This window comes from Neopsephotus bourkii, unplaced genomic scaffold (genome assembly GCF_033783945.1).
Source record: "Neopsephotus bourkii isolate Nb327-2 ecotype Australia unplaced genomic scaffold, CSIRO-AGI_Nbou_v1 NB_663, whole genome shotgun sequence".
Classification (NCBI taxonomy): Eukaryota; Metazoa; Chordata; class Aves; order Psittaciformes; family Psittacidae; genus Neopsephotus; species Neopsephotus bourkii.
Genome location: NW_026901162.1, coordinates 1,926,881 through 1,941,495, shown reverse-complemented (window position 1 = coordinate 1,941,495; position 14,615 = coordinate 1,926,881). Strand labels below are relative to the sequence as shown.

Here is a 14,615-nt window from a genome sequence, read left to right as displayed (position 1 = left end):
AAGCGTTTCACGCCATTCGTGCCACCCAGTCTGCCCCCTGGAGACATGTCCTTCTAAAAACTGTGTTTATGTTTCCATTTTTATATAGTATTTGAAGCTGAGAATTTTCTTATAAACGCTTGGCATAACCTTTTCATTAACCGTGATATACTTCTCACACAAAATAAGAGACAAAGAAGAGAAAATTATATGAACTTACTTGTTTATGGTGTTTATGTCACAGAACATCTGGTATTAGCTTTGATTTATATATCCTTCTGACATGCTAGAATTTGTAAAATTATTTTGATAAAGCGCATTTGGCCTACACATCCTGATGTGTGTGATAGTGGCACAATAGTTCCTGGGAATTAAAGTATACCATTTCTTGACAGAAAAAAACGTTTTCGGTGGCATTGTAGATGGGGTCTAGTGTCACGTACCTAGGACTAGCATTCATATCTCTAGTATGAAAAAGTTTAAACCATGACAGTCTTCCACCATTTTAAGCGTACTGGCACATGATTTTAGAAGCATTGTTTCAGACTAGAATAAATATAGATACCAGACACAACTCCACACTACCTCTCCTACCTCTGTAATTAAATTTAGGGAAAGGCATATTCCCCTGCACTCCCAGAAGTTGGTAACAGCCTTCCTGAAGGGTGAGTTTGATCTTCAGAGGCACGTGTTTCCATTGCAGCTTTTCACAGCCTTTTTGCACAGCTCTGTTGGGAAGTGCCTTAGTTGGACCTTCTGAACAAGCTCTTGTTTTCCTGCAATACATAATCTCTGCTTATTCAGTTCCACTTAGCTTCACAATCCCCCCTCTGCCCTCTTCCTCCTGTTCTGCTTCTGTTCCTGCCACCTGGCCCCGGAGTTATGGCTTCGGCAGCTGAAATCCACCTCTGTCTTCCTCCATCACCCCACAGTCAGCCCAGGGTGCTGAAAACTGCACCAAATGCTTCCTTAGCGCCCATGTTACCATGCAAGAGATATGCTGAAAGCTGTAGAAATTATTCAACATACTGTTTAGACTCATGGGGGTTGGTCGGGCACCAAAAGCAGAGCTTCCAATAAGAGAACAATGCGATTCAGGTTCCAGGTTCAGAGTAGGGAAATAACTAACCTGAGATAAGGAAAACCAGCCTTTCTTGTGCTATTACTGTAGAGGAAGTTTCATGGGGAAATCTCTGCTTTTCAAACAGAAGGGAGAGCCAGGCAGGAAGAAAATTTTCAAGGACAGCTGATACTGGAAGAGGAAGATGGCATTTAGGATTTGCAAAATCAGCAGGCAGTTTTTTTGATACAAGTAGCCCTATACCATATGGATGTAAGTATCACTAAAAGTCCAAAAAGAGGAGGTGATGCAATTGCTGGGTGCGTTGCTTACAACCATCATTACTGCAACAGAGCCACTCCAGAGAAAAGCTCATACATGGTCCTTGCAAGGCCCTTCTTACTTCTTTGTGTGGGCTTTCACCCTCCGCTGCCAGTTGGGCAGAAAAGAAGTCACTGGAAAGCTTCAAGTCATCTTCAGCAGTGTGACGAACAAGATGCTCTTTCTTCTTCCTACTCCTCCCCAGGTCTGGTGTGTGGGGCCCAGGTTTTGGAGGTGTGAGGAGGCCATGCAGGACCCTTGGCCACCCCTGGCATGAGGACAGAAGCCCCTGCCCTGGATGCCCACGGCAAGCTGTGGTGCACCTGACCTGTTCAGTGCCCTCAACCCCAGCATTACAATCAAAGCAGAAAATCGGGAATCTTCATCCATGGTTGAGTGTTTTTTAAGCCTGGTAGCTTCACATTTTCTAGATTTTCTCCATGACCACAACAGTTAAATATGTATTTCCTTTTTAATTTAACCAAAGTTGGACACCTGTCTTCTGAAACTGGGACTTTAATTCCCCTTAGTCCCCAGCAAGTCTCTCCCTTCTGTATCTCCTCCTCCTCCTCTTCCTCTTCCTCTCCTACAGCACCCCATCTTAATATTTAGGAAGATTTATGCTGGAGCTGGCAGCAATATATTAGGAGCAGAAGGTGGTATTCGAGTAAAGGCCAATGCAGTGCAGAATTGCAGAGCTGGATGGAAGAGCAAACAGAAAGGAAGCACTTACCATAAGGTGCTTTGCATCAGAGCTGGCTGTACATTTTTCATCTAAGCAAATTTTCACTGAAAATTATTCTCTTCTTGGTCAAAGACAAACTTTTCATGAGAGGTGTCTGCTTTTGCATTTTGACTTCAGATAACTGAAGGCTACAAAACAAAAGATATTCCAATCAGCACATATTCCAGCTTTCAGCCAAATTGTGTTTGACAAAAAATCTGTCATTTCTCAGGGAAGAAAGGAACCTTTTTTCATCCAGTACTATTTTATAAGCCTGCAGTATACAATGCCTATTGTTTTTAGTGCTGTTAAACCTCTTGCCATATTTCAGTATTGCAGCTGGCTATCATGCTTGTGTTTGTATATTGAATATCTGTGGGGTAGATTACTTCATCGCTTTGTATCAGTTCCCCATTTGGGAAGGGGACATAACCACATCTTGTCTGCTCAGCTGATAAGCATACTGACTGCTGTCTCTTACTGTGCTTGGGTACAGTGCCCCCTAAAATGGGTCACCAGTTTCAATGGGTGCTAATGTTGTGCTGATGTCAGGCAAGCAATAGAAAATAATACTCTTATTAAATGAGTATCTTCTGATCAGCTCCAGAGCAGTCAAAGAAACACATGCTCAGAGGTTTTTTTCCCAGAAACAGGCCACATGAAACGAATCTCATTTTTTTAACAGTGACTGACGTTCATAAATCTTTGTATGTCCATGCTGTTTGCTGAGCACAGTGAGGACATGGGTATCATGTGAGATTATTTGTGCACTAGTGATAAAAATCACATTGATACAAGGAGAACTCAATACTCATTCCTTCCCATTGCTCCAGCAGCTCCCCATATTACTCTCAGTCTCTTTTTTTTTTCCTCCTTTCTCAAAGGAGGAATATTTTTTCCACTGTCAGTAGGAATCTCCATTATATAGTAGTGCCATTGCATGGTAGCTGCTCTAAACATGCTTCCCATCATCAGGTCTGAGCTCAAGTTTACCATGGACAGGAACTGTACTTGCAGGACTATTATCCTTGAGTGCTCTTCCCAGAACAAACTGGTTTAGATTTGCTGTCTTCCCCCAGAGGACAGAGGCTGGTCGATGAGGTCTTGAGGGGCTCCAGCAGTGCTTGCATGTCCCATCCCCATCACAGCTAGTGCAGGACAGCAGGAGATTTCTTCCCAGTCTGCCTTTCATGCATTGGCCAAATCCTGAGGTCTCCACAGAGCCACTGTGTACAGTACCAGTGGTATCTCCAGCCACTTGTGCCATGCTGTGCAAGTCTGTCACGCAGCATTACTGGCAGGGAGGTATAATGCAGCACGGCATCACCAGCGTCACAGAAGAGGAAAAGCTCCAGGAGCAAAGAAAGATGAGAACCCAAGTGTGGATGATGCTGTCTGCTTGCTTTACTCCTCCTTGCCTTTGCTTTCAGGTCCTGAAACAGCTCTTCCACTGGCTTCCTGCTGAACTTGAACCATCAGACAATAAGTAATGCAGACCAAGTTCTGGAGGTGTGCAGAAAGAGTTTAGCACTCAGATTCAGGAATGAGCTCTAAACAGACTGCAGTAGTTTGGTGCATGTAAGTGTCCTGATAGCAAGGGATGTTACAGGCATACAAAACTCACTGGCTCCCTTGTGTCTCATGTCTACGTATCTGTTGTAATTGGCTTTGGTTGCATCTCTGAACTTTGCCTAAAGCACGTAACACTCATGAATCTGCAAAATTGGACTGGAAGTCTCCAGAGAAGAGGATTACCCAGGAGAATTTTAGTATTTCCTGCTTCCAATTGGGCTGGAACCAACACAAAAACAGCTCTAACAGTATTTGGCTCTTGCACGCCTGGTCCCAGCCAAAAGGCAGGAAATTTAGAGGTATGTAAAGATGAAAAATAAATGATGGGAGATTGGGATGAGGAACAGAGCCAAGGTTTTGAGAAACTAAAGGGGAAAAAACTTCAGTTGGGTCAGTTCTTACTTGTTTCTGAAGCATTTTGCTAACCTGCAGGGCTAGGTCCTCCCCTCTGCATGACACCTGGACTTTCTTACAAAAGAAGAATCCCTAAAGGCTAGATCTGGGGGCTTTGGCACCATTTTATACCTCCCTGAAACAGAATAAAACTGCCAAGTCAGACTGGGATCTAGCCCAGAGTTTGTATTAATTAAATTATTTATTTAGCTGATAATTACAGGCTTCCTGGGCCTCATTCTCCTTGTACTCACACAAGTGCTGTTTGGAGACCTCTGCTGAATTCAGAGGAAAATGTAACCTTCTCACTGTTCTTCAGCAGACCTGGCAACTGTTAGAAAGGCCGTAACAACTCTGCAGTATTACAGATCCATACATAAACACAGCATTTCAGACAGAAACCACCTATCAAGATGAACAGTGGGAAATTGTTTTGCGTGCATGCCTGGAAATCGAGTGTTTAGATGTAGCACTGCAGGTTTTTGCTGCCTGTGACCTCCCTCACCAGCACAACAAATTGCAATTTGTCAGGGCAGGGATGGATTTGTACATCTATGGAGCATGAACACAGCCTCTTGGGCTACTGGTTGCATTACATAGTTGCATGCAAAAGAGAAAATTGACCCTTTTAATAGCAAGCAAGGACTCCAATAGCAATCACAGGGCATCCCAAGCAGTTTGTACCTAGTTACAGTAAGATGGTGATGCAGATGGCAGGAAGAGCCCTGTGGTTGTGGAGGTACCTGGCAAGGTGCTACACTAGCCTCTCCGGATCAGTTCGGCCCAGCTGGCACTATACTGTCTGCATCTGTCAGGAGAAAGCCTGCTTAAGGACTGCTGCTCTATAGTCAGAACTGTCAGTAGCTTCTTCTCCTCTCTTTGATACACTCAAAATTGTATCCTGGCCAACCAGGCCAGGTTGCATGGGGCTTCAGGCAACCTGAAACCACATGATCCTTTAGGTCCCTTTCAACCCAAACCATGGTATGATTCTATGATTTATAGTCTTAGAGCCAAACCTACATATATTATGTATTTTTGCCTTTACTCTTGGGCTGGGTAATCCAGTGTAGACTAGGTGCATAAAGGTCTCATGTGCCATTACCATTTGTATAAAACAGCCTGACCTACTAATAGTTCACACTAGGTGATGAAGGGGTATCTCTTTGCTTTTAAGCTATATGTGACTGCACAGCGTTTAACTGCAGCTCTTCCCCTGAGGTAGTGTCAAGCAACCAGCAGCTGAGGCTGCCAAGGAATTTGCTTCTGCAGCTGGGAGAGAATGTGGATAAGGATGATAGCTCTGGTCAATGCCACTGATAACCCCAGTTGCCTGCTGCATGCTCAGCACCAGGCCAGTGGGCAGCATGGGGGTGGTAACTCTGCAAAGATCCTGCTCCTGGGTCTTCCATTTCCACAGCCCTCTGGCAGATGAGAGGAGTGATAGCTCTCAGCTGCTTGTGTATTTTGGTATGCAGCTCAGAAATCTGGCTATCTCACTCTGTTGAGTCAGACCACGTGTATCTTGATAGCTGGGTATGTTCATCCACTCCTGAAGAGAGGGAATAATCTAATTAGATTCTTGCTAGCCATAAATTTGGAGTAGTCACAAGTAATGTAAACAACTGAATATTTTCAACTGGGTTTCATATCCCTGGAAGATAACTGCCTAAATGTTTGGGTATTGGTCCTCTAATTAGATACATATTTTCCTGAATCCATTCTATCATGTGAAAAAGACTTATAAAAATTGGTCTTGAGTGGTAGCTTGCTTTAGTCTTACAGTACAGTCACCAAATGAAAGTTCTTTTAAAACCTACTCTAGTCCCAGTTTTCATCCAACAAAGAAGGGCCAAACCCTGTGGATCTTCGAATACCAGAGGTCAAATTAAAAATGAGACTGCATATTTAAGAAAAAATAAAATGTCTTGGTTTTAGACTTGCAAATAGAAGCACAAATACCCTTGGTTTAACCTTCTTGTAGCCATTTACTCAGAATGTATTTACGTTGTCATCCAAATGCTTAAACAGAAAAGCTTTTCCCCATGGCAGTGACCTTCTCTTTGTTTTCTGAGGTCTTGTTCCCCAGATTCACATGTCAGGAGACTATGATATAACTCCTTTAGCACATGCTACCAGACCATTCCATTTGTAGTTTTACTCATTTCTGTCAAAGAAAATGGGCAATGGCTTTGCCTTCAGCTGTCTCTTTTTACTGGCATCTTAACTTCGACATCTTTCACCACTTGGGGCTTAAGAGGCTTCTTAAAATTGAGAAAGGACAAGTCCAGCTCTTTTTTTCCATAAGCCTCTGCTGTTCAGGTCCCACTTGGTTATCAATGGCAGTGTTATGAAAGTTCAGCAAGGCTAAACACTCATTAACTGCTTACAAGCTTTCTTGGCTCAGCAAGTAAATCCTTCAACAGTTCTGCTTGCTTATTCTGCTATCCCATTAGACAGGATAACATTTGGGCTAAACAAGAAAGGTTTTCACAGGCATGTGCCTTTGCAAGCAGAAAATCCTGACTGCTTAGGGTACATTTCTTGCAGAGCCCAGGTGACTATTTATGCACAACAAGTTTTTCCATTCCAAAATCAGAATGCAACTCTGAGTTGCATAAAGGATCCTAAGGACCACAGCAGTACAGATATAAATAACCATTTCACCCTAACACATACCCTGAGGTCAGGAAAGCAGATTGGTTGTTGTTGCCACTTCTTCTTCTTGGGGAACACCTGCCTCCTTTTCCTTCAGAGTACTGGTGGAACAGGAGTACAGAACTAGATCTACTGATGGGTGGTGTTAAGGGGAAATTCAGTCAGCATCATATTACAGTCACTTTGACCCACATTAATCTGCCTTGAACTCCAGTTTAGTCCCTTGTGAACTTTATGACCAAATCACTTTTGGGGTCCAGCAAGAGCTAGGAAGCCCATGTTGTAGAAATGGCAGTGGAATTTAGGTCAAATGAGGATTCTTGTTGGCTGTGAAGTTTAGAAGTTAAATCCTTACCTGGATGAAGCAAATTGTCATTTACAACAAATATCCATCAGCAGTCTTGCTTCGTTTTCAGTCGGGAGCATCCCTGGGCCTGGGCAATAGGTTTGTAAGTTTCTAAAGACATGAAGGAGAGGCTTTCTGCAACCTCAGTAGTACCTGCAGTGTTTCTTTGGCATAGTGAAAGCTGTGAAAATGAAATATTCCTTTTGCTCGCTATATCCCACCTTCAGAGTTTACCAGTGCTCCACACAGTCACTAGTCTCTGAAGCAGCTCAAAGTCAGAATGTTCAGAGCCTTTTCTGTGGCATGTAACCTGACTAAGCATTGTACCTATTACTTTTGCAGCTCACTCCCTTTCACTGGAAACTCTCAACAGAGGTCAAAATCTGTTGAAGATGATCCATGGATCCGTACACTTCAGCTTACGAGTTTTTGTTTTCTTTCTTCCTCTTCAAGCTGTTCCTACTTCTCAGCAGTTTCTATAATCTTTCTTCTTCCACCCAGTTCCAATCCCTGCTGGCATGTCCAGTAGCCTATCAACCTTCATTTTCCCTTCCCTCTCCTGTTTCCTTGTGGGACACCCTTTTGTCTCCAAAACCCCCTTATCTTTCTACTAATCACTGCTAAATCTTCTCTTCCCCAAATCAATTCCTCTTAGCTCAGGTTCACATCTTTGGTATTGCTTCACTGACATCTTGTCACTCCCTTGGCCTAGCTGGCAAGAACAGACCCAGTTCCCTTCCTGTGCCCTCTTCGTTCCTCCAGCCTTTCCTCTGTGTGCAGTTTCTACAGTCTGGATGTTCTTCATCTTCCACGTAACCAATATCCCTATCTTAAGTTTCATACCCAAGTCATCTGAAACTATATCTGTGTTTTCACTCATTAGTCAGGCTTGTGAGAGGTTTGGATTTCATTTATGTCTAGATAATCATAGAAACATAGAATAGTTAGGGTTGGAAAGGACCTTAAGGTCATCTAGTTCCAACCCCCCTGCCATGGGCAGGGACACCTCACATTAAAACACATCACCCAAGACTCCATCCAACCTGGCCTTGAACACTGCCAGGGATGGAGCATTCACAACTTCCCTGGGCAACCCATTCCAGTGCCTCACGACCCTTACAGTAAAGAACTTCTTCCTTATATCTAACCTGAACTGAACCCAGACTGTATGGGACATTAGTTGCCTCTGAAGAGCTGCTTTGAGGTTAGGTGGCAGGTAAAAGTCTAGCTGCCAGCACAATGTGGGGAAGAATCCTGCCCTCCTCAGGGTCTGCACTGAGGGGGAAATGTTTGAGAAAGAACCAGGAAGAAGGGCTCTCCAGCCCAACTGTATACCAGCAATACTGGAAACACCATGAAGCTGGAGGAAAGTTCACTTGATATAAGGCATCATTTAAACTGTGATGGTTATTGTATGTACAAAACCAAAGCCCCAGCATGGATGGTATTCCACTTAGAAGTATCTGTGTCCACCTATTTAGGGTTTTGGAAGAAGTTTAAATGGAGTTAGGAGAAGGATGCCTCACAGGGTTTAGTTTTGTTTACAGTCCTCTGTACTCCCTTCTCATCCGTCTTCAGTCCACTTAGTAGCAGAGCTCACCCTCCTCTTCCACATTCTGTTTATACTCCTTTTCCTCCTTGAGCAGCCACTGTGCTTGCATGAAAAGCTTGGATAGGATTTCAGAAGCTTGGATAGGATTGGAATTCAAAGGATTCACTCCTTTGATTTTTGTTCACAGCTTCAAACTCATCCTTTGTATCTTCTAAACTTCTGTCTTTTATTTGGACCCAAAGTACTAGTAGTATCTCTTTTACTGGTTACTTTTCCCTTCTTATAGATAGAAAACATAAAAAATCAAAATAGATAAAAAATAAAAAATTGCATTAACTAAAACTAATTAGCACATTAATTTCAATCCAGTTTCTTGGGGAAAACAGTTAAGTTTAGCATTTTATTCATTATTTTCATAATTTCTGCCTCATAACAGAAGCCACTGATTAATTTCAGTAAAATCAGGCAGATGTAAAGAAACCTCAAAACACTAAGTTCAAACAATTACTTAATTTTAAGTAGTGCAACTGAAGCTATGAATTCAGTGATTGGGAAATCAGCAACTAAAATGAAGGGAAAGACACTAAACAGAACTTCTGCCTATGGAAAAGCTGCAGTAAGAACTGATCATCTCTCAGACTGTATGCTGCTTTAATAATACTTACCTAGTTTCCATTTCTTACTTTTAAGCCATGTGTTTAATTTGTTGGGGTTTTTTTCCTCATTTTCAGGGAAAGCACTGATTTCACTTGTTGTAAGCTTTTATTTTCCCTTCCAAAAGCCAAATATCTGGTCATCCCAACAGTCTTGTGGGGAATTTGTCATGCATCAAGCTGCACAAACTCACAAACTTGGCCTTAATTTTTAGACCATTCACATACTGGTCTATTGTTTCTGCAGGAGTCTGATATCTGGTAATAAATAAAAAAATTACATCCAAATGTCACATATTTCTTGGAGCTGAAATAGTTCTGGAACTGATCCATTAGTAAAGTTAACTTTGTGTTATCCTTTTACATCACAGAGATGAGAGTACTTCCAATACATCATGCCCAATCACATGAAGGAAAGCAGATGCTTGTCGTTTTCCTCACCATCTTGCTGGTACATAAATACCTTTCAAGTGTTTGTCTCCCCCTTCTCCTATGTTAGGATAAGGCCTCTAAAAAAAACCCCGTTTGTCAGGGTGCCATATGTCTGCTATTCTCACCGTCAGTCCAGTGTAGTAACAGTTCAGCTGTGCTGGGGTCACAGACACTTTGTGCAGGAACAAAGGCAAGGCATGAACTAACATGGTGTTTGCAATTGCTCTAGTCAGCTCAGCTAGGAGAGTGAAGTCCTTGACATAAATCAGAGTACCATGTAAACTGCTCTAATCTGGTTAATCTGGTACCTTAGAGCAGTCACATATATCACTATAATGTTTGCCTATGCTATAAAACCAGATCATGCAAGAAAAAAGACCTTTAAGAATTAGGGTTGCTAACACACTGTTAAATACTCAACTCAGGCAGACACCATCACGTTTAGCATTGTGACAGCTGGTCAGCCCATGGGTTTAACCACAACCAGCTGATGTGATGTTAAACACAACAGTCCCTGTCTGTGTTCAGTGTTTAGCAGCATGTTTAGCATTGTCTTAGTTACCAAGATTCCTCGGGGTTGTGTTTTATCATGGTGCAATTTTCCAGTGTAGTAGAGCTCCAAAAGGCTAGATTTTACAACCATTGGAAGGTAGGTCAGAATATAAAGTGTCAAAGAGGAATAGGTGGTACGCTTGGCTTATGGCTATTGAAGAGATCTTCCTCCTACATGTGATATTGCCACAGGTACAATCCTGGGAAAAGAGATCCTTTGTTTAAGGAGGTGCTGATAGCAGGTATTTTTTCCTGCTGGGTCCTCCATTCTGGAGCAGCCTCCACCCTTTTTTTTATGAAAAACCTCAAATTAACTGACTTGGGGGCATCCTGGCAGGATGTATCTATTTTCTTAGTTTTTATTGGAAATGACAGGTTGAGCGAATCAAGATGGCAAGTTGAGGGAGCCTCCTGCTTTGGCACAGGAACTGTTGCAATAGAGCAAATCAAGATATCTTGGATTTTTAGCCATAGCTGTGTGTATATTTAAAACAATTACCCAAGTGTGTGGAGTCATCCTGATGGGTGCTTTTTAAATAAACATGGAGAAATAGCTGAAGCTAAACACATTACGTCATCATGTAACTCCTGTAGTTTGAATGCTCCACTGAGCCTCTTCCCAGATATTTAAGGAGCAGCACTATTCAGCCCTCGGATAAACTTTGGAGAAGCTTGGACCTGGGTTGACAACCAAGTTTTGAATCTTGCCTCCTTTATCTATTAGCAAATAAAGTCAATCTTTGATCAGAACATTCCTGAACTCTCAGAAATTATGAGTATGATTCAAACAGGCTGTTGGACCTTTGTTTCCTCCAGTTTTCTTCACTCAGAGTGGTGAGTCCCAAGCTGACAGGTCCTCAGATTCTTGACACAGTTGCAATGCAATGGGTTGCTATGGATCCTTAGATTCTTGATGCAGGTTCCTGAATGAACCTTGAAGATCTCCTGCCAAACATTGCAAAACCTGTCCAGCTTTGCAAAAGTAAACCTCTGAACAATATGTCTAGCTATGCCCTGTGCCCTTCTTTTGCTTAATAAACAATGGAAAATTTTGGGGAGAAGAATTCATGTTCCTGAAACATTAAAATTAACTAAAATATGTAATGTCAGGGAATGTAAATGTAAGACACCTTTCGCTAGTGGCATGTCAGCTCATAAAGGCAATTCAAATTTAAGTGAAAATAAGTTGTCTTAAAGACATGTTTTTAAAAAAAATCACTGAAAAATAGCTGTTTGTTGGAAAAATATTTTCCACCCTTACATTTGCAACCATACTGGCTATGCACAGCAGGACAAAGAAAACCAAAATTGTATTGACTCCGACATTTTCTGGCTTTTGAGTAAAACAGGCCAAATGATAGTTGATGGCTTGATCCAAAGTGTCATATGAAGGACAGTGGATCAAATGTAAGACCTTACTATTTTAATACAGTCCTGAGCAAAATATAAATAAATCATTACCTTAGTACTTACATGGTTTAGGAAATTTGTCTATAAGTTGTCACTGCTTACTATTCTCCTGACTTTCCTTTGGGTTGATTCTTTAGGAAGAATAAAGAGATGTTGTACAGGAGGCTAGGGGCCAGGTTAGGAAAGCTAAGACCCAGTCAGAATTAAATTTGGCTAGGGATATTAAGGATAACAGGAAGGGATTCTATAGGTACATAGCAAATAAAAGACAGACTAGGGACAATGTGGGTCCTCTCTGGAAGCTATCAGGAGAACTTGCTATGCTGGATTTGGAGAAGGCTGAGGTTCTTAATGACTTCTTTGCCTCGGTCTTCACTGGCAAAGGCTCTGACCGCACCACCCAAGTCTTGGAAGGCAGATGCAGGGACTCTGAGAATAAAGACCTTGGGCCCACCGTACGTGAGGAACTGGTTCGAGACCATCTTAAAAACCTGAACGTGCACAGGTTCATGGAACCTGATGAAATCCATCCGCAGGTCCTGAAGGAGCTGGCAAATGAAGTTGTTAAGCCACTGGCCATCATATTTGAAAAATCATGGCAGTCAGAAGAAGTTCCGGACAACCGGAAAAAGGGAAATATAACCCCCATTTTCAAGAAGGGGAAAATGGATGACCCAGGGAACTACAGAACAGTCAGTCTCACCTCTGTGCCTGGCAAAATCTTGGGCAGATTCTCCTGGAAGGCATGCTAAGGCACATGAAAATCAACAAGGTGCTTGGTGACAGCCAGCATGGCTTCACTAAGGGGAAATCCTGCCTGACCAATTTGGTGGCCTTATATGTTGATCATACGGAACTGAAAGACAGCAGTAGAGCAGTTGATGTCATCTACCTGGACTTGTACAAGGCGTTCGACACTGTCCCACACAACATCCTTGTCTCTAAATTGCAGAGACATCAATTTGATGAATGGACCACTTGGTGGATAAAGAACTGGCTGGATGGCAGCACACAAAGAGTTGTGGTCAATGTCTCAATGTCCAGCTGGAGACCAGTTACGAGTGGTGTCCCTCAGGGATCGGTGTTGGGACCGGTCTTGTTCAACATCTTCGTCGTTGACATGGACAGTGGGATTGAGTGTGCCCTCAGCAAGTTTGCCGATGACACCAAGCTGTGTGGTTCGGTTGATACGCTGGAGGGAAGGAATGCCATCCAGAGGGACCTTGACACGCTTGTGAGGTGGGCTGATGCCAACCTCATGAAGTTTAACCATGCCAAGTGCAAGGTCCTACACCTGGCTAGGAGCAATCCCAGGCACAGCTACAGGTTGGGCAGAGAAGAGATTCAGAGCAGTCCTGTGGAGAAGGACTTGGGGGTCTTGGTTGATGAGAAAATGAACACGAGAAGGCTTCAGTGTACGCTTGCAGCCCAGAAAGCCAACCGTATCCTGGGCTGCATCAAAAGGAGCGTGACCAGCAGGTCGAAGGAGGTGGTCCTGCCCCTCTACTCTGCTCTCGTGAGACCTCACTTGGAGTACTGTGTGCAGTTCTGGTGTCCTCAACATAAAAAGGACATGGATCTGTTGGAACAAGTCCATGGGAGGGCCACGAGAATGATGAGGGGACTGGAGCACCTCCCATATGAAGACAGGCTGAGAAAGTTGGGGCTGTTCAGACTGGAGAAGAGAAGGCTGTGTGGAGACCTCATAGCAGCCTTCCAGTATCTGAAGGGGAGCTATATGGATGCTGGGGAGGGACTCTTCATTAGGGACCGTAGTGATAGGACAAGGGGTAATGGGTTAAAACTTAAACAGGGGAAGTTTAGATTGGATATAAGGAGGAAGTTCTTTCCTGTTAGGGTGGTGAGGCACTGGAATAGGCTGCCCAGGGAAGTTGTGAATGCTCCATCTCTGGTGGTGTTCAAGGCCAGGTTGGACGAAGCCTTGGGTGACATAATTTCGTGTGAAGTGTCACTGCCCATGGCAGGGGGGTTGGAACTTGATGATTTTAAGGTCCTTTCCAACCCTAACTATTCTGTGATTCAATGATTCTATGAAGAAGACCACTTCTCGAGCACCTCTGCACATGCTGAAAATCTCTTCAGGCAATCTTTTTGAAAACCTTGACTGTGGGACAGTTGTCTTGATGCAGATACAGCAAATTATCTGTTCCAGTTTGGTCCTTTTCAGCAAGCCAGCTGCCAGATAAGACTTACCACAGTGCTTTTGTCACTTGTAGATCTACGTCAATGTGGTTGCAAATTTTGGAAACTCAAGACATGAAGATAAACTCTTGTGAAGTGTGATGATGTTTCATGCTTTTCAGCAGGGGACAAGTCAGACAGGAGCCAGCTGAGAGCCAGCCACCCTTGGTACTGGCAAGAATAAGTCTTGCAAGGAGACAAAAGGAGTCTCTAGGCAAAGTTCTGGTTTTCTTTTGTTTTGTTTAATTAATGTCCCAGACAATTTGTGAAGACAATGTCTAATTTATCGAGCAGTTAGGATATTATCAAGGCTTCCAACACAGCACTGTCACATATACTGTGGTGTACATAAAGGATATCATCTCAGGGGCAGTTTCAGTAAGTGAAAGGGTTGGAAGCTACGTAAGGTAAACAAGGCTGTTGGGACTTTTTTTCCTGGTGTAGCCACACTTAGAGCTGCCAAAAAGTAGGCAAACTTTTGCTTCCAAAAATAAAAAGTGATTATACTCTGTCTAACCAAGCCTACTCTTAACTACAGCACTGCCTATCACAAAGAGAAGGACAGATATGTATTTTGTGGTATTATTTTTGGAAAGTTTCCATTCAGGAGTTTGCAAGAATAATATGGGTGTGTTGCTGGTGCGGAGCTGAGTGTCTCCATGACTGTGAACTCATGGTCCTGTAGACCACTGCATTATTATCTTTGCAGCTTTGTATGGGCACTGGACACTGATTTTTTTATTCACCAGATTATCACCCAA

General features: G+C 43.0%; 1 long non-coding RNA gene across 2 annotated transcripts; it reads right to left on the bottom strand.

Annotated features, from left to right (window-relative positions):
- Positions 1 to 349: 349 nt before the first annotated feature.
- LOC133212054 (uncharacterized) lies at positions 350 to 14,035 on the bottom strand. 2 transcript variants are annotated; one of them, XR_009725370.1, is made up of 5 exons: positions 13,867 to 14,035; positions 4,304 to 4,380; positions 2,094 to 2,233; positions 1,109 to 1,231; positions 350 to 755 (listed from the first exon to the last, which is right to left on the bottom strand). It is a non-coding gene; the product is annotated as an uncharacterized LOC133212054 (long non-coding RNA). The 2 variants fall into 2 exon arrangements; XR_009725371.1 differs by lacking the exon at positions 4,304 to 4,380.
- Positions 14,036 to 14,615: the final 580 nt, after the last annotated feature.